Raw genomic sequence first — 20,958 nt, forward strand, 5'->3', positions numbered from 1 at the left:
TTAACATTATTTTACAAACAATAAGACGCCTTTAAAAGCTGTAATAAACGATACTACAGTTCACAAGATTCTTAACAAAAAGTGAAATTAGAAAAATACACACCACTTCAAAAATCGAGTCAGGATCTGGCTTAAATTAATAGCTCAGACTCCACTTATTGCTACCGTTGTGTTACTTATGACAAGTGATGCAACAGGTGAGCAGTCGCACTTGATGATGTCATATATATATATATATATAAGAGGTAATATGGTTTACTCATGCTCATTATTCATTATTCTATTTAAAATGTTACAACAAAGAAAAAAAACTCGGATGGAGCGAGACTGGTTGTTTCAAGGTAAACATCAACTCATGCATCAAATACAAAGTGAGTACCGACTCAGTTGAAAATAAACTCAACATAGATGCCAGTGCAAAGAATGCATGAAAGAGTAAAGGACACAACTGGATAACATTTGGTTCAGAAAAATTCTCTGGTGTCTAAAATTTGAGAGCGAGAAAACTTATTTTACGTAATTTTAGACAATAAATCTTCGTATGAGTCAACACAATCCTTACGTTGAATGGAACACTTGCAAACTTTCGATTTTAGTCACTCCACTTCAAAATCCTGCTAGGCAAAGGAGTTGTGTTTAACATTGTAGGAGCACTTCGGAAAATGCATGTACTAAGTCAGCAGTATAACCTTTTGGTTGAAAACGTTTGATTTTGTCAGTTTTTATGGACTTCCCCTTTTTGAACTTACATAACGAGTAAGTTATTTTTGTTATACTTTTTCTCCTTGTTACTAAGTCCATAAAATGTAAAGATAAACGTGTTTAACAATTCAAATGAGATGTGTAATCGGCATACGATGGGGTAGATGGTATGTTACATTTTTTATCTCCTTACATACAGGAACTCAATAATTGTCAGCAAAAACATGATGGCGTCCGTAATACTTAGAAAAAAATGTTTTCATAAACCACATAGCTTTCCCTTCGTTTTCAATTCATCAAACAATATAATCCTGGATCTAACTTTTTTTATTTGAAAATATTATACTTCGTCAAGTATTATGTAATCATGTCATTTTTTAAATATATATCAATCTTTATGGTATATCTTTCAAGATATCACATATTTCGTTCTCCTCCATATGCAAAATATACTAATAGTGAAATACAGCAAATGAAAAAAATCTGTTATTTATCAAAACGTATCTATAAGTCTACGTAAAGTTAGAAAATGTTGATTTGTTGACAAATAAACCACTGATGCTGTAAAAACTGCCGGAAACATTTGAAATGGCATTCATTATGACATTACGCTGTAGAAATCTCTAATTTACCCTTTTATAAAAAAAAAAATATGAAATACGTATTAAGAGGTTATCCTTTCTTTCAAAAATCTAAATAATACTAACAGAGTGTTTATTCATGATTCATGATTCTAAAATTAAATAAAGAAAAGTGGGTCATTATTGTTATCTTGTGAACTCGATAAATATGTTATTTTCCCGGAATTTCAAATAGTGAAGATATCATTTTGGTGGAGTCAAGCCTGGGATGTTTTCTCAGATTTTTTCTCTTGCTTTGTATATTTTGATATATTTATTCATTCTTAACATTGGTAAAATACAATTGTCTTATCAATGATTCATTGTTAGGTCTACAAGAATACAATGGAAATTCATTAAATATGTCGTTAAAATACTTATGCTCTTATTACTGTTCATCGTAAAATTGATCCTATATTTTGATTAAGAACGGTCAAATATCGAATGATAGCTTCCTTAAACTAACCGATAACGCCCATAATAACATGAATAAAATCAAAATCAACACCCAAACGTAAACAAAATGAAAAAAAGACATGATACTTATTTCATAAGTGAAGCCCAATGATATAACAATACAGTTTGTTGGCGTGTATGGACATGAATGATCAATAAAGCGCTTTAAAAGAGGGGCGAAAGATACCAGAGGGACAGTCAAACTCATAGATCGAAAACAAACTAACAATGCCATGGCCAAAAATAAAAGACAAACAGACAAATAATAGTACAGATGACACAACATAGAAAACTAAAGACTAAGCAACACGAACCCCACCAAAAACTGGGGGTGATATCAGGTGCTCCGGAAGGGTAAGCAGATTTAAGTTATCAAATGTTGTATGTCATCAGTCGTGGTCGAGTGGTAATATTATTAAGAGAAAAAAAATGCACAGATAATTAAGTTAACAAATTGCTACGATTGAAGAGTATGATGATTATTAAAGAAAATACGCACAAGTTCAAACCATAAATGTGATATTAATTTTTGAGAAGTGAAAAGTTCCTAAGTTAAAAGTGGAAAGTTACACAACAAGTTAACTTAAGTTATTACAGTGGTCGGTGGATCCTTGAAAAAAAAACTAAAATTAGTACATGGGTTATATAATCGCTGTATATCATATTTGTTTTCATTTAATTGTTTGTACATAATTCTGACCTTTAGTTTTTTTCGATTGAATTCTTTTACATTTGTCATTTTGGTGCATTATTTTGCTTGTAATCCGGTATGGCTTTTACTCATGTTTGAAGGCCGTACGATGACATATAGTTGCTAAACTTCTATGTGATTTGGTGTCTGGTGAAGAGTTGTCTCATCGGCAATCATACAACCCCTTATTTTTATAATCATTGATATTGGTTGTTTTTCTATCTGCACTTCATATATAATTTCTGTTGTGGTTAATAACTGTTTTCATTATGATATTTATGGTAGATTACAAGATTTCGCATCAACACCAACTCACTTCCCATCTATTTTTGATAATAAATGCAGGTCAAGATGAAGATTCAAGATGGTTTATTAGTTTGACACATCATTATGTTTAACCCCGCCTCATTCTTTATGTTCAAGTTGTTTTATTCGGTTACTGGGCCGTAGTTTTTAGTGGACAAGGATACCATCAGCACAATATACACAGTGCTTGGTTCTGACATAAATTAATAACATACCTTTCTTGAATTGTCTTTTTATAAATTTATAAATTATTCAGACCTAAAGTTCAAACTCCCTCGGGCAACCTTAGATGGATTTGGCTATTTTTGTACGTAAATTATGCTCCTTTGCTTTCAAATATTTGTCTTTGAGCTTTAAATTCCTGATGAAGATAAATCCAGAAAATAGCTTTGGACACACAAAAATTAAAAAGTGTAAATTTCGATTTTTTGTATAGCACTTGGTAGATTCCGCTGCGTGAGGACTATTAGTCCCAGCGGAAGTCATCAGCTCAGTTGTAAAGGCTTAATTACTGACATGATTAAAAACATACCTTTTTGTACAAAAATTTCTGTTTATGAATTTATAAGTTATAAAGAGACTAAGTTTCAAACTGTCTCCAAAAAAATGACCTTAGATGCAGTTGGCTATTATTTTTAGATCCTTTTTGGTGATACAACTCTTCACGTGTTTCGGTACTTATACATTTTTGGCTTTCAAATATTTGGCTTTGTGCCCAGATGAAGGTAAATCCAGAAAAGCGCTTCGGATGCATACAATTTATAAAGTGCTTTTTTTTTCTTATTTTAGATTTTATCAGCACTTTGGTTTTCTCTTTTATACTGATCCACATTTTGTAATAAAGATGCCTTTAAAAGCTAATTGTACGATATGGGTTTTGTCAATTGTTGAAAGCCGCATGTTGACTTGTAGTTGTGTACCTCTTTAATTTGTGTTTTGGTCTTAAGTGGATATTTGTCCCATGGTTATCATATCACATTTTGTATGTGATAAAATATGTTCGGAATATCACTCAAAATGGCAAAATCCAGGCCTGGAAAAATTCCAGAATTAGAAGAAGTCAATCATTTTAATTGATTACACGTCTTTAAATAATAACTGATACCATCTGGTTGTGTAAATCAATAATTATGAACTCAACACTAAATGCAAAGTAATATTGTTATTCAAATACTCATTGAATGCTTCTACATACAGATATAAACATACCAGTACCGTGTAAATGTACAAACTCATCGAAAAGGTAGACATGTTATGCTTAAAAACCTTGCCTAAAAATGAAATATAAAAAACTTAACGCATATCAATGACTTATACCGTTAATTTTATTTCAGCTTGCCAATTAAGTTTCAAAGAGATGTCTTGCAGTCTCTTTTCTGTAGTTTCCAATTGTACTTCAGCGAAACAGTCACTTTAAAATGTCTTATATATAAACAGTAGTACTCGTCGATCAGTTTGAGTGTTAGAGGAATTATTTTAGCTTACCTTATAGAATATATCCAATTAAGTATAATATTTAAATGACTTAATTCATATAAGAAATTTTTTAAAACATAGTTTAAAGTAGCATGAATTCAAAAAGCTTTACAATTAAAAAAAAAAACACATAATGAATTGTTAAAATAACTAGCTGATTCAATGAGACTAGAGTCGATAAAAGGGAATGTTGTCTGACAGAATTGGGCATATAACTGTATATTTTCTTTTCTATAATACAAGTAATTTGAATTTAGAATTTTTTGCGCAAAACATTAAAATGTTTTAAGGCTGATATTAAAATTTGATATTTTGATATTTACTTACGAGACATTATTGGTAACAAGAGAAACTCTTACAGAAAAATTGTAAGGCTTCGAACAGCAATAAGATATGTGATATTGAATTTGCTACTGGGCTTCAAGGTTAATGTGAAACTGCCTACTGTAGGGACGGCGTGAATCAGATGTAGATACTAAAAAAGTTCAAAGATACAATCTAAGTATCTTTCCTCTTAGGTATTATAGTATTAAAATATTAAAAGCTTTATAGCCCTTTACACTAGTATTCCCCATTAAAAAAATAAAGGACAAATTGAAAGAATTGGTCTTGCTTTGTTTCATAAACAAATGACTAAAGTAGATACAAATAACGTATTAGGGAGGAATAAATCGTACTTTGTCAAAAAATCACTCTGATTCAAACAAAAAATTCTCTGAAATTGATGTTATCTAGATGCATGATTTGTTTATTGATAACCTATTTGTTACGTTTGGAGGACGTGTTTTTCAGCAAACTATCGGCATTCCCATGGAAACAAACTCTTCTTTTTTCTGACCTGTTCCGTTATTCATAATAAGCTAATTTCATACAGGAGTTTCTTAGGAAAAATAAAAAGAAGCTAGCATTATCCTTAAACTTCATTTTACTCTTTATGACAATTTCCTCTCACTAAGCAATTCAAAGTTTAGTGACTATATTGAACGATTCTATCCCACCCAATTGAAATAAAGGATACAACAGATATAGATAAGTTAGCCTCATGTCTTGACTTATATTTAGAAATTAACAATGAGTGTCGGTTTAGAATAAAACTACTACACTAGAGTTGATTTCAGCTTCCCAAATGTGAACATTCCATTTCTATGTAGCAACATTCCAGCAGCGCCTTCATATAGATTATATATCTCCCAGAGCTTGCATTTCCTATCATGATTTCCATGGTGGAGGGTTGTTGCGTACAAGGACGCTAGACCAAGAGTTCCTAGAGGTGAAGTTGAAATCATTCCTTCCAAAATTGTATAGACGCAATCACGAGTAGGCTGACCATATAGAACATCTGTCTCTCAGATGACGACGGATATGTTCCAATTATCGTAACTATAATCCATGATACATGTGGAACAACATCTGCCTACCCTCCCGGATCACCTGATATCACCCACGGTTTTTTATGTGGTTTGTGTTGCTCAGTCTTTGGTTTTCTATGTGTGTTTGTATACTGTTGTTTGTTTTTTGATAATTTTTCTTTTTTTTCCATGGCATTGTAAATATAAAAATAATATTTTGTACATAAATTAGGCCGTTAGTTTTCTCGTTTGAATTGTTTTACATTTGTCATGTCGGGGCCTTTTATAACTGACTATGCGGTATGAGTATTGCTCATTGTTGAAGGCCGTACGGTGACCTAAAGTCGTTTATTTCTGTATCATTAGGTCCCTTATGGAGAGTTGTCTCATTTGCAATCATACCACATCATCTTTTTTTTTATATGTTATTAAATGGCATAGCAAAGATTTGAACTTTTATAATATTTCATCTCCTTAACAAATTCATCTTCACGTGACCATCACTTGTCATGAAATAAAGTTTTCTTTCGGAAAATAATTTGTAATTTAGGGGAAATTTGGGTGAATGATATGTATATTGATATGATAAATGGTGTTTGTCGGACCTTTTGTGTAAAAGAGTATAACAATTTAACTTAATAGGTTAATTTCTTTTCCAAATGAGAACTACACACGGATGTAGTTGTCACTTCGCTATTATGAATTTAAAATAGATAACGCTTGAATCAGAAAAATACATTAAAATCGTTATCAAATGATCAAGGATACAGTTGTTAACGTATAGTACTTACCTATAGTGATTAAGAATGTCACAACGTTTTATGCGATTCGATCAGGGCAGATCGTCATTTACTTTAGAGTTATTTTACAAATGCCCGTTCGATGTCCTTACAATGCAACATTTAATAAGGTACTTGTAACTGTAGGGAAATGTATCTCTTGCATTAAAACAGTCAAAAAAGGTTGAAATTAATGTTTTAATTCGTTTCTCAGCCGAATATAAAATATTTCAAAATCAAACCATAACACTTATGCTAATATGAATTAAATAAAAAAACGCCATATCAGTATGGCACCAAATGACGGGTTTGCAGCTTTCTTGTTATTTACAAGTTAATGTATGCTATCTGCACTGGCAGCTGCAACGTTGAAATATCTATAAGACAAGTCAGAAACAGTCGGCTCAGTTTCGTATAACTGAAAGCAAATTTACTATTTTCAACGATGTGAGTGGGGGGAGTTAGCTGCAATAATAAGATTAACTCAAAATGTCAGAAGAATCATACAAAAAAAGCCGAATAGAATATAAAAACACTTTTGATTAAAGCATAAATTAAACAGAAAAAAGAAAATAAAAATATCAAAGCACTAAGAAAGCAGTTCACAAAAGAATATTGGAAAATTATAACCAGTGTAACTATATAAATCAACAACAACCCAAGTTCGTAATGTCTTCACTTGGTCCCGAGAACCACACTCCACAGTTTGGAATTGATGTAAATTCCTATATCACTTTTGCACCCAAAATCTCGAGACTATCAGTGCAGCCTAATGATTGCAACTTTAAATGCCAAAATGTACGGTTTCTGACTGCCTGCGCAAAACATTTACAAGTAGTTTTGCTTACAATTGGACAGAGTAACACTCTTTTTCAGAACAGTTCAATAAAGCAAAGACATTGTTATAAAGTTGCAAACCGAACTCATTTAAATTCTTATTCTAAACGTTTTACATCTAGTTAAGAATACATGAATTAACCCTACATGCCACCCGTGTTGGACATCGCGACAACTCTGTGTAGCTCTCTCCCTGTCGACTACAACCCCTAATAATTTCTAGGCTTCTACTTTGTAACGACAACCTTTTCTCCCGAGTTTGTTGTGGACATTGCACAAGATTATGTCTGTCTGTACTGATCATGGCGCTGCTGTACGCAATCTTTTATGGGTAGGGTGGTATGATTTCTTATCAGCAAGTTATTAAGTACTGTAAGCTTGTTTTCAGTAACAGTAAACATTCTTTAATACAGTATAACTTGTGTGTGAGTTTTTCAGTGTCTTGTATGACGTTATTGTAGAGTTAATGGATTTCCTTGTTGTACTGGTTTTTCTTGTATGATTTTTAGTCCTTAATTTATCATATTTTCAATTTCCCCAGGTCTTTGCCCGATATATGATAGTTTGTTTCTATTATGTAGCTCAAATAAATATACAATAATGCACAACAAATTTTGAAAAAATTATCTGGATAATTAATATTTTAATTGACAGTGGTTTGGCGGTTCAATTTAAACAGAACTAGACTAGTAATCTTAGAGACTTAGCTTCAAAAAAGAAAAAAGAAAAAAAAATACACCAATCGTTCTGTAGAGGAGCATACATACTTTTGCTTGTAACTTTCATTTCTAAAACGAACGGTGCATGACTACCAAATACCTGGGACATAATATACTATTGCTAGGTAATATATTATAGTGAAGCGGCGGAAAGGACAATCTTGGAATTTTAAATTACCTAGTACATACCTCATGACATTCTAATAGTTCATTAGAATTAGAAAGCTTAAATCATGAACATTTTGAAAATGTGTGTTTTAAATATAATAAACTGGTGCCATCATGCCGTAAATCAAGGTCAAAAGACAACATTTAAAATTGCTTATTTTCATCTAGAGAAACAAACCACTCATTCAGGATTCTACTTCGTCAAAATTATCTCCCCATTACGCAAGCTAATTTTTACAATCGTAAAAATGGAAGCCATTGTATGGATGACGCGCTTCCAATTTAGCTCTTGAAACCGATATATTCATCCACATAGCACCATTACGATCCTTATATGCCAGTTGTATTTTAAAAGACAAATGTATCTACTAGCTATTGAGCATAATCTAATGACTTTTCTGCATTTAGTCAACTTAAAACTATTGTCTGATCGGTTGTCAGGGAGAATTTTTGAAAGTTCAAAAACATTTAAAAAAAATTTAATTAAATATTTCGTGGAAGGGCAGACTTTTCAGAGGTTGAAGACTTATAACCTTAGATAACACATTTTTAAGATCCAGTTGTAAAAAGTCTGTTGTCAAGTACTTTTAGTAAAAATTTGTTATTCGAACACACCTACTCATTAGAAAGGTATTTCACTTGACCCATATATTTTATTTTTTAGTACTGTGAATTTTAAATGTTATTAAATCAACCTGTAGACTAAATATATAAAAATAATAGAATCTGAAGCGAGATGATGTATCAAATAGTTTTTGCATTAAACGTTTTCAAGACAGAAAAGTCAACCCTAATACGCCCGAACACAAAAAGGTGTACTCGACTTTCTCTTTTCGGTGAAATTATTGCCAATTTTTAGGATTTTTCCCCAAAAACACTATCGCCGGGGGATGATGCAACTTAATGCTTTGAAAAGATCAATCTATTATCTTTCTGTGGATATTTTTCGGCAGAATTTATGCTTATGCACAAAAAAGATCCACATGTATTTGAACGTACCACAATTGACTGTTTTATGAAAATGTGTCTATAATTTAAAAATTTACAAATATCTCGAAGCTCCATACTACAATGTACTATAATTTAAGTAAAAACACGTATATCAGATGCATAAAATCCGAAATTATGCACCTTCATTTAACTTTCATAGCCCATAGACACAGATACAAACAATTCAAATATACTTATTTGGCCTTTTTACCGTCTCTAACAAAGAGTTCCATATCTTTTGTTTAATTTCAACTGGATATCCGCCTGCTCTGATTTGTTTCAAAATAAATAATCCCATTCAATATTATAAAGAAGAAGTATTATTTATAAATGTTTAAAAGTTCTGACTTTAATGTGTTTCATATTTACACATGACGTCAGAATAACGTATCATTTCACTTTTTCGAAGGTAACACGTGTCATGGAGATTTCAAAGCATAATAGATAACTAACAGAATGACCTTGATCTTTGACCTTGACAAATAACATCTATGGACAAGATATGCATACATCTAAGAATAATAAGTATTACAAGACTATCAGAAATACAATGTTGATAAAAATACATTAACATTTGCAGGTTAATTTAGTCTCAGTTTTCGGCTTGTCACTGAGTTTAATCCCCAATATTTTTTTAATACACGAAATTTCTTCCAGAATGATTCCAGAAGCGTGAGTTATTGAAGTTAAAACTACGATTAAAGTGTATTCGTCATTACTATTATGAATTCAAGCGGGTTTTATTGACAAATCAAAAAGTAAGACATGACTGTTTTTATTCAATATGAAACATGTGAAACGTCGAAAAAAATACAGCAAGTTAAAACTCACATACGAACTGAACTAGGAACAACTCAATGTGGTAAGAAAATATTTCTAATAAATAAGGTTCTTAATATTTTATCTGTGTCATTAGCTTTGTCGGCTGATACGGCCTAGATATTGTTGCAAATACCTATATTGTGACAAAAACACAAATCCAAGCAAGTAAGACCTTACCTCGAGCTCTTGCAAAGGAATGCTGCATGGCATTCATTTTTCCCTTACACGACAATATAAGGTCTTGTAGAAAGATTGATGCCGTTTGATGCTAAAAAATACTGACTCTTACTTTTCATTTTGTGCAATTTTCCAACCTAACTCACATGGTGTGGCATTATTTAGGTTGGCAACATTTGCCGACACCCAAACTTTGCTCTACCACATTGCACGTACTACGTGTTGCTTAAACATGGGCCCGCATTGCGGAAGCATTATAAGACTTTTTAAATGTTTTTTTCTATAACATGTATAAAGAAAATGAATTCATATAACAACATATCAAATACATTTAAAAAAAAATCATTATTTAAAAAGACACTATTCGTGGTACTGTAAAGGATTTGTTTAGTAGGAGCATTACTATTAAAATCCTTGGTATTATGAACATTATTTGTTGCTAATAATGACAGAAATTACAACAAGCTGTCATTAAGTGTAATTGGATCTTATCTTATAATTTATCTTGTTTTTCTATGAAATAAGATCAAATTGCTGAATGACCTCTCCTTTATTATAAAAATATATTCAATTACATTAACCGTATTAGCATGTTAATTAAGTACATGTATCGTATACAGAAACAGGATTAGTATTATAAAAACATCTGTATTAAGGGATGACTATTTGAATTTCGATGCTGGCGCAGATTTTAAAAATGAACAACATGGCCTAGTAAGAGTTAAAAATAAATAATTTCGCCCAAGACAGGATGAAAATGAATAATCTGCAACACAAAATGCTGGAAATATTGGTGTACAAAAGAGAAATATATTTTCGCGCAACAAAAAAAATATAATGCGTATAGCAATTAGAACATTATAAATTGACAGGATACTATTCCCAGGTAGCAAAAGATAAAGGTGAATATTTAATCTGAAAAAATCCTCCTGGCCTTCCCCGGAATATCAAATGGTCTTCCCCTTTTCGGTAATTATAAATAGAAAAGGGTACGTTTTCATCAGTTGTCACCTTGTGAGATTGTACAGGCAAAACTAGGATTCCACATGGCTAATGTGTTGATTGACTTCTTATTTTATTACATAATATAGGGATATGAAGTGACCCCGCATAAATTATCTAATTCATTCTTTTCGCTAAGAGAACTACCTCCGCGTGAATCCAAGCATTTCCTCGTGACAAAGGTACAAAGTCAGGCGGCATATAAGATCGTCTATTACTGCAAACAACAACACAACAGAAGTCCGTGTTAAAATCGTAATATGTGTCATTGTAAGATCTTGTAAACAAAATTGTTTCGTCGTTATATATTTTGATTGAAATGCTCCTCGTGTTACATGTTAAAATTAAACAATTTATTTAAAGAATTACACACACACACACAAGATGAATGGTCTGCGCCCAAGTCATCAACTTTGATATCTTTCATAAGAAAATTTAGTACAATTTATGGTTGTGTATTTAAACTCAATATTTTTTGGTCAATCATAATAATTATAAACACATAAGTACAGATACAAAACATTCACAAATAAAATAAATTTACAAATATTTACAAAGGTCAATAACTATAAATTATGGAATCACTCGCGGAACAAAACAAGCTAGTTCTGAAAGACCACTGATGAGAGTCGTCTACTTTGAATTCATTTATTGTAAAAAATGTGTCGTAATTCTGTTAATCCGTTTAATAATTGTAATTAATAAATTTTAATTCCAAATTTTCATTTAATCTCAGCTTTGGTCATTTGAATTCGTTTCGTTTTGTTATCAGGTGAAATATGTATAGCCCACTAAAGTTCCGCTTTGACGACTAACACAAGTGTTAATTACACCGGTCACCATAAACATGTCATTTCAACTGTTATACACACAAGTATAATTGCACAGCCTTAATCACTTATGAAAATGAATAGGTTAGATAAGAAAAACATCAGATTTGAAGTTTTATATTTAAGTCTGTATTTTTAGAAATTTCAAATTCCTTACTTTCGGATTTCGAGACTTCGGTGTCAATTTAGATTAATGTTACATCGCCAGGACCTTATAATTTACTCGACCTAACCGATGATTGGAATCAACCGTGTACCACTCATCGGAGATTAAAATGCATGGATCAAACGGGAATTTTACCGGGACTGAGAAATAACTTCGACTCATCTGAGTTTTCGACACAACGAGATTCGACTGTATAGAGATTTTTTTTTCCTTTACATTAACCAAAAAAAAGGTTGCATGTTTTAAAATTGAGGAGCAAAAATTATGAGAGGTTGTAGTCTACAGGGAAAGGGTCTACATAGAGTAGCTCTAGATGTAAGGCGTTTAAAAAAATATTTAAAAGAGTTCGGTTTGCAACCGTTTATAACGATGTCTTTGCTTTATTGAATATTAAACGGCTCTTATTCTGTCAAATTGGTTGCATACTTTAAATATTTTGCGTACTTAGTCAAATTTGAATGTATCATCCAGTAACTAAGCAACCGTACGTTTTTGGCACTAAAAGTTGACATCAACATGCTACATTGAGAGTCTCGAGATTTTATGTGCAAAAGTGATAGGATTATCAAAAGTTAGATCCGTGCCAAACTGCGGATTGTGGTTCTCGGTACCCAGTGAAGACATACATTGTAACGATCTTTGACTGATTTTTGGTTTCCAGTTTCTTTATTCTTTTAGGCGGTCTTTTTTTAGATTCTTATGAAATGTTATAATCTTATTTTCATGATTGCAGCAAAATCCCTCCCACTCATATCATTAAACAGATAATAAACTAGTTTACAATTATTTGAAACTGAGCCGACTGTTTTTGTGTTGTCTTTTTAGATTAAAAAGTTGCAGCTGTCAGTGAAGATATGTGACGGAGTTTTTCTTTATTAACGTACAGTATCTTCTAAATGAACTTAATGAAGTAAGCTGCACACTTAAGCTTGTTATATGGTACCATAATTCCTGGATATGGTTGTTTTTTTTAATTTATGTTAGTGTAAGTGTTGTGGCTTTATGTTTATATACGGGTGAGAAACGAATTTAAACTGTAATTTCAACATTTGTAAAGTGTTGTAAGGCAAGGGTTAAATTTTTCTCTTCAGCTAAATGTATGTCTCATTAAAAGGGCTTCAAACGGGTAAAAACAATTATTTCATGTAAAGGACGTTCTGCCTTTATCGAATGGCATAAAACGTCGTGCCTCGTTAGGATTATATTTTAAAATCACTAAGTTTTATAAGTTAAAAACTGCATCCTTGGTCATTAATAACGATTTTAATGTCATGTTTTCTTATTCAAGTGTTATCTATTTTTAGAACAGCGATGTGGCAACCACATCGGTTTGTAGTTCTCGTTTGGTAAAGAAATAGACATATTAAGGTAAATATTTATGCTATTCTACACAAAGGTGTGTATATTTTGATGTGTCTGACATCAGCATTAATCGGTCGGTTTGTATTAGTGATAATTATATACCGCCAAATCTTAAATCGATATTTCCTCTAAATTAACATTAGTTTTCCTTAAAACCGTTTATTTCTTGATAAGTAATGGTCACGTAAAGATGGATTTGTTCAAGGAGATCAAATATTTGAATAGTTCAAGTTATGCTATGCCATTTAATTACTTCATACACAATGTTTTATCCTAGAATAGGTAAAGAGAACAAACTATCAACATAAATGATACAGAGAAAAAATACCTTGGTTAAAAGAACATTAACGGTACCATTTGTTATGCACCAGATGCGCATTTTGACAATTAATATCTCGTCAGTGATGCTCGAGGCCGAAGTATTTGAAAATCCAAAACCGAATAAAAACGTGGGAAGAGCTGATCAAAACAGAAAGGACACAAAGTATAGCCAAATCTGGACAAGGAATTGGAGATATATTCCTTAAGTTAAAATAATTATAAAAACTTTATAACAGCAAATTTCAATCTAAACATATCGGTATTTACATAGCAGTACGGAGTACTGGCTACTGGGCTGGTGATACCCTCCGGGACTAACAGTCCATCAGCAGAGGTATCGACCCAGTGGTAGTAATAACATTAACGGTACACTTTTTTATGCACCAGATGCGCATTTCGACAATTAATGTTTCTTTAATGATGCTCGAGGCATAGTCGAAATACGCATCTAGTGCAGTATAATTGGTACCGTTAATGTTACCATAGGCAAATGAAAAGGTGGGGGGACAGTTTAAGGAATGCCAAATTACTTTTGCTTGTTAAAAGCATTACAGATATTATAATATGGTAACAATCCATTTTCGATCTTTAAATCTTTAACAACGGATTTCTAACAGTCTGAATTTCATTTGTGACAGGGTAGGTCACTATCGTTGAAAAGAGGACGGGATCATGGTAGCAACAATTGGAACACATCCGCCGTCATCTGTGAAACAGATATTTCACAACGGTCAGCCAACTCGTGTTTGCGTCCATAGAATTTTCGAAGGTGTGATTTCAACTTCACCACTAGCAACTCTTGGTTTAATAGCTTCTTAGTTAGCAGCAACCCCCCATCAAGGACATCATGATAGAAAATCTGTTGATGATTTCAATATCAGAGATTTGTTTTGGTTTGAAGCAGAGTTTTATTTCACAGAGTACGATTTATTCCCTCCTAAGACAAGATATTTGTATCTTCATTGGCCATTCGTTTTAATGAAACAAAGCAGGACCAATTCTGTCACTTTGTCTTTGATTTTGAAATGAAGAATACTTCTTTAAAAGGTAGTAAAATCAAATATTGCAATACCATTGCAAGAGGAAAGATACTTAGATTGTATTTTTGAACTTTTTTAGTATACACATCTGATTAACACCGCATTTTTAAGTCGTATTGCTTGACGAACCCTTACGATTTATTTAAAAGTTTCTCTGATTGCCAATTATGTCTCTTTAGTAAATATCTCATTATCGGTTATGTCTTAATTCATCATTTACAGAGTGATGTCAATTTTCACTACAGCCATCAAATTGTCGATGAATGAAATTTAATCATAATCAGTTGACCAAGTTGACCTCCTTTGAAATTTTAATATCAGACTTATAACATTTCAATTTCTTGGGCAAAAAAATCAAAATTCAAATAAAGGGAAATACAAAGTAGTATGTCCAATTCTGTCACACAACCTTCCATTTTATCGTCTCTAGTCGCATTGAGTCGTCTGGGTTATTTACTAAATCAGTATGGTTAGTTTTTAAATGTAAGGCATTTTGGAATTGATACGATTTAAAAAAAAAATTAAAAAAAAACTAATATAAATTAAGCTTTTAAAAATGTTAAAATGTCATGCTTTATTGAATATATCCTTCAAAGTGCGCTAAAATAATTCCTCAAACACTCAAACTGATCAAAGAGTTGTACTGTTTTTATAAGACATTTTTTGCTGAAGTACAATTAGAAACTACAGAAAGGGATTGCAAGACATCTCTTCGAAACTGAATAGCAAGCTGAAATAAAATTAACGGTATAAGTCATTGATATGCGCTAAATTTTTTATTTTTTATTTTTAGGTGAATCTCTTTAACGTAACATGTCTACCCTTTCGCTACATTTGTGCATTTACACGGTACTGATATGTTTATCTCCGTATGTAGAAGCATTCAGTGAGTATTTGCATAAAAATAGTACTTCTATTTAAGGTATGACATTCTTTAAGCAGTACAATGACTATCATATACACAACCAGGAGGTATTTGTTATTTTTTCAATTTAGACATTTTAGTAATTAAAATGATACTTCATGCAATACTTGGAAATGTTCTACGTTTCCAAGACTTTTTTTCACATTGTGTGATATTCAAAACATATATGCCTTATAGATATAATGAAATTTGATATGATAACAATGACACAACTATCCACTAAAGACAAAGTGACAAATAAACGAGGTAAACAACTAAATAGTTGACAAAACCCATGTCTGACGTAGAAAATTATAAACATGATATATTTGATGAGTTTTTACAAAACCACTGGTTCGATGGCCCGGATGGTGGAAGTTTCCTGACACGAATTATCATTGATATTGTTGTATTTATAAATTAACTGTTTATAAAACTTTAAATTGTTCGAAGTACTAAGGATTTTCTATCACAGTAAAAGATTATCTAAGCTGTATTTGACAAAAACGTTCGGAATTTTAAGTCCTCAATGCTCCTCAACTTCTTACTTTATTTGGCCTTTTAACTTTTTTTATTCGAGCGTCACTGATGTGTCTTTTGTAGAAGAAACGCGCGTCTGGCGTACAAAATTATTAGCCTGGTATCTTTTATGAGGTTTTTGTTACAAACACTGGGTCGATGCCATTGCTGGTGGAGGTTTCCTCCCCGAAGCCTTGACAACTGAGCTGATGATACCCTTTGGCACTTATACTTCTCAAGTAGCGGTATCGACCCATTGCTAAGAAAAATGAAAATAAAACATAATAAATTGTATGCGTCAAAACCGATTTTCTGGATTTACCTTTATCAGAAAAGCTCAAGCCAAATATATGAAAGTCAAGGAGCAAAGTTACGAAACACGTGAAAAGGTTGATGACCAAAAAGAGACATAAAACAATAGCCAAATCTATCTTAGGTTGCTCGAGGGAGTTGGAACTTAACGAATAAATAACTTATAAATTCATAAACGGACAAATTAAGAAAGATATGTTATATATTATGTCAGTACAGAATCACAGTGTATATTGAGTTGATAATATCCTTGGGGACTAACAGTCCACTAAACGAAGAACAAATAAGAACCACAGCAACCATGGGCAAGCACTTGAACACAGACTCCTTTCTTGACGCAACAGGCAAAAAAAAAATGTAGCGAGGTTAACCATCATGGTGAGCTAAACTAATAAACTATATTGAAACCTATTCTTGACCTCAATTTATTATTCAAAACAGACAGAGAGTGAGTTGTTGTTGGTGTGAAACCTTGGAAACTAGCCTAAAGATCTTAATGAAAAACAAGAATCAACTACAACAGATATTATATATGAAGTGCAGATGAAAAAAACACCCAAAAACAAAGATTATAAAAATAACAATGTTTATAAGAATAACAATGAAATTCAATATAGAAATAAGAAGATGTTGTATGATTGATAATAAGAAAATTCCACACCACTGACCAAAAGACGTTACCAACTATAGGTCAGCATACGTGGCCTTCAACAATGAGCAAACTCATACCGCGTAGCAAGTAATAAAAAGTCCCGAAATGAAAAATGTAAAAAATTTCAAACGATAAAACTAAATCTCTGATTTATGTACAAAACAATAAACGTAAACGAATATGAAATACAGCGATTAACCCATGTTCTAACTTCAGATTTTTTTCTAAGAAATCCACTAACCACTGTATAAACTTAAGTTAACTTATTATCTAACTTTTCGCTTTTGGCTTACGAATTTTTTACCCCTCAACAATTAATATCACATTTAGGGTTCGAACTTGTGCGTATTTTTTAATAATCATCTTTATCTTCTTTCTGTGCATGATATCACTCGACAACGACTGCTGACATACAACATTTGATAACTTAAAGCGCTTAACTGATAAATTCGTGTCTGTACAGGCCAACAAAATTTATTGCTATCTCATTGGGCTACTTTCGTTTATGAAAAATATATTATGACTTTTTTTATCTTGTTGCCTTTTATGTTTAGTGTCAATTTATATTATTTGTGGCATTATTCATTAATTTTAAGGAAGCTTACGTTCAATATTTTACCGTTTTAATTCAGAACATAGTACAAATATAACGATTAAACGAAAAAAATAAGTCAGTATTATTATAAAGCAATAACAAAATATAGAACTTGACAAAGAGCAGAAAAAAATTACTCAAAACCAAACATAACAAAAAACGTCTATACCGGATGTTTGAACATTGGTCGATTTTCATTTTCATAAAAACACACACACTCACCACCCCCCCCCCCCCCCCCCCCCACCACCACCACCACCACCACCACCACAAACACACACACAGTGCACATTCAAAGACTTTTAATTGTCTCTTCCATCATAGCAAATGTTTACTTATGATTTTAGTCTGATATAACATTTTATCAATCACATTTACTTTTTTTGGCAAAAATTGTTTAAATAGACCTCATGGTTGTCGTTTGTTGCTGTATATTATATTTGTTATTCGTTAATAGGTTTGTACATAAATCAGGCCGTTAGTTTTCTCGTTTAATTGTTTGACCTGTGTCATTTCGGGGGCCTTTTATAGCTTACTATGCAGTATAGGTTTTGTTCATTGTTGAAGGCAGTACGGTTATCTATATGTAGATGTTAACTTCTATTTTATTTCGTTTCTGGTGGAGAGTTATCGCATTGGCAATCATACTACATCTGTTTATTTTTATACCTTGTCAATATTGGAAGGAAACTAAATATTTAATCAAATATAACAAAACGGTACAACCGCACACTTAGTAACATAAAGATCCGCAAATGGTGAAAGTAAAATACATTATATTCTCTGCGATTGAAAAATATTTATAAACTTTTTCATTTCGGGTATTCGATTAGAATCCCTGTACTTTTAACAAGTTTAACATTTATCGTTCTATTATTCATCACCAACACCTATACTTTCACGGCTATCGACGACGCCTTGGTCTTTTAACATATAAATATACATACAAAATATAATGCACACTTAATTCTACACTTTCAAATTTATTGTTTAGTTTCTTTTATAGCTAATAATTTCCCAAATCTTGTTAATATAATTTGTCTTACAGATAAAGATTGAACATACTCTCCGAACAGAGAGCTCGGTAGTCGAGTGGTCTAAGTAGACGATCTGAGTAATATCACTAGCCTGTCAACACTGAGGTTTTGAGTTCGAATCCCGCACGATGAAGGTGCGCTCGACTCCATTTTTAATTGACTTGGATTGTCAGTTTTCCTACCGAAGGTCGGTGGTTTTCTCCGGGCACTCAGGCTTCCTCCACCAATAAAACAATAAAAGCTGACATCCACAAAATACCACAATAGTGCTGAAAGTGGCTTAAGTTGCTCGTTGACTATCGTCTACGAATCCACTACTTCTTATAAATTATCTTCTACATATCAAATGATGTATAAAGTAAGAAGATAGTATCTTAACTTCCAAAGAAAGAATGACAATCGGAAACGCGACAATAAATTTGTTCAAACACAGAACTTCAGGATGACTTTGCTTCGGAAGTTGAAGATAGCATATCTATTATTGATGCTAATATTTCGATGGTCCATAATGAAACAGATGGCAGGTATCAAATAAAACAAAACGGGTTTTGTATGAACCCCAAAACCGAATGAGGCGGTGTTTTGCTGCCATGGTAAACAATCCCACGTATACTTCAATAGTCAAACAATACTCAAGTCGTCCTGTTAAAAAATGAAAAGATCCTAATACTAGTATATCATGCCATTTTTTAAAACATTACACATCCGCAAGTAAATGTTATTGCCTGAATATTATTTCTAATCTTAAATAAATCTAGAACATTGCGGGTCCGTGACTGAATTAAAGTACCTACGCCTTATTTTTAGCATTCGTATTGTAATCTGATAAAGTGATGCTGATTATAAGGTGCACAGTTTTCTCTGCTTTCAAAATCTTTCTGTTTGAATCCGTCGACCGGAATTTGTTAACTATTGATAATATTGATTATGTGGAAAACAAAAGGGCTGGAATGGTGCAATTTTTAATCAACACCATTGTCCTATATTAGTTACATGTATATATAAAGTTGAATTATTGATCCGTCGTTTTTACGTCATGCCGGCTTACAAATTAGAAAGTACCTATGCCTTATTTTTAACCTGGATTTTTGATATTCGTATTGTCATCTGATAAAGTCATAAGGTGCACAGTTTTCTCTGCTTTCAAAATCTTTCTGTTTGAACCCGTCCTTGTTTTCTTACTACATTATCAAGTCGAGCATGCCGACGAAAGCGGACTTGAAAATGTTTGCAGAGAGAATCCTTCAACATCCTTGAAATGTTTTTGTCAAATTGCTTTCATAGATACATACTATTATCCTTACATCGTATATTTTATGTTTTGGATTATGTTTTGTTGAGGAAGGTTCCTGCAGATATTTTCAGGTTTGTTTGAGACATGTCGTCAGATGGGATCCATTAGTAGTTTTCATGTGGGAAACTATCAGATCAATCTATTTGATGTGTGAGGGTTTTAGCTGTTCCCCTAATGGATCGGTAGTTTCTTTCCGAGATCCTTTATCGTAGAATTTTCGGCTTTCCTTTACTAGGAATACAGCTGGGCATTTAGCAGTATCGGTTTGGAATCCAAGAATGTCCTTACCGGTTTCCAGTTCGTTGCCATGACATTCGTGCGGCATCAAGGTTTACTTTTTCTCTTATTTTGTATATATTTTGCACTTTTATTTTCCACTTTTTATATTTTTAGGATGAGCAAATCAGATGGGTGGGTGTGTTCGTATGTTTTATTGCATTGTATTTATTCATGTTTTGGGGAAGGTTAACTTTCTGAAAAAAAACATGAAAGTCCGGTCACGACCAAGCTTAGGAACTGGGTAGGCAAATGCTCACATTAAATCTGTGCCGATAGAGTGTGCTAAATGTCCTCCTTTACACTATAACTCATGGTGGTGCTCCTAATGAAAGGAGACTTATACGTAGCATACTACAATCGGAAATACATGCGACATATACTATTGGTATCGGTATCGGATTCGACCCGGAAATTATTGGTAATATCAATTATGTGGAAAACAGAAGGGCCTGGAATAGTGTATTTTTTAATCAACACCATTGTCCTTTATAGGTAATATATGAAATTGAACTCTTTAATTCTTCGTTTTTACGTCATGCCGGCTTACAAATTG

The sequence above is a fragment of the Mytilus californianus genome, unplaced genomic scaffold, assembly GCF_021869535.1.
Source record: "Mytilus californianus isolate M0D057914Y unplaced genomic scaffold, xbMytCali1.0.p SCAF_7, whole genome shotgun sequence".
Taxonomy (NCBI): domain Eukaryota; kingdom Metazoa; phylum Mollusca; class Bivalvia; order Mytilida; family Mytilidae; genus Mytilus; species Mytilus californianus.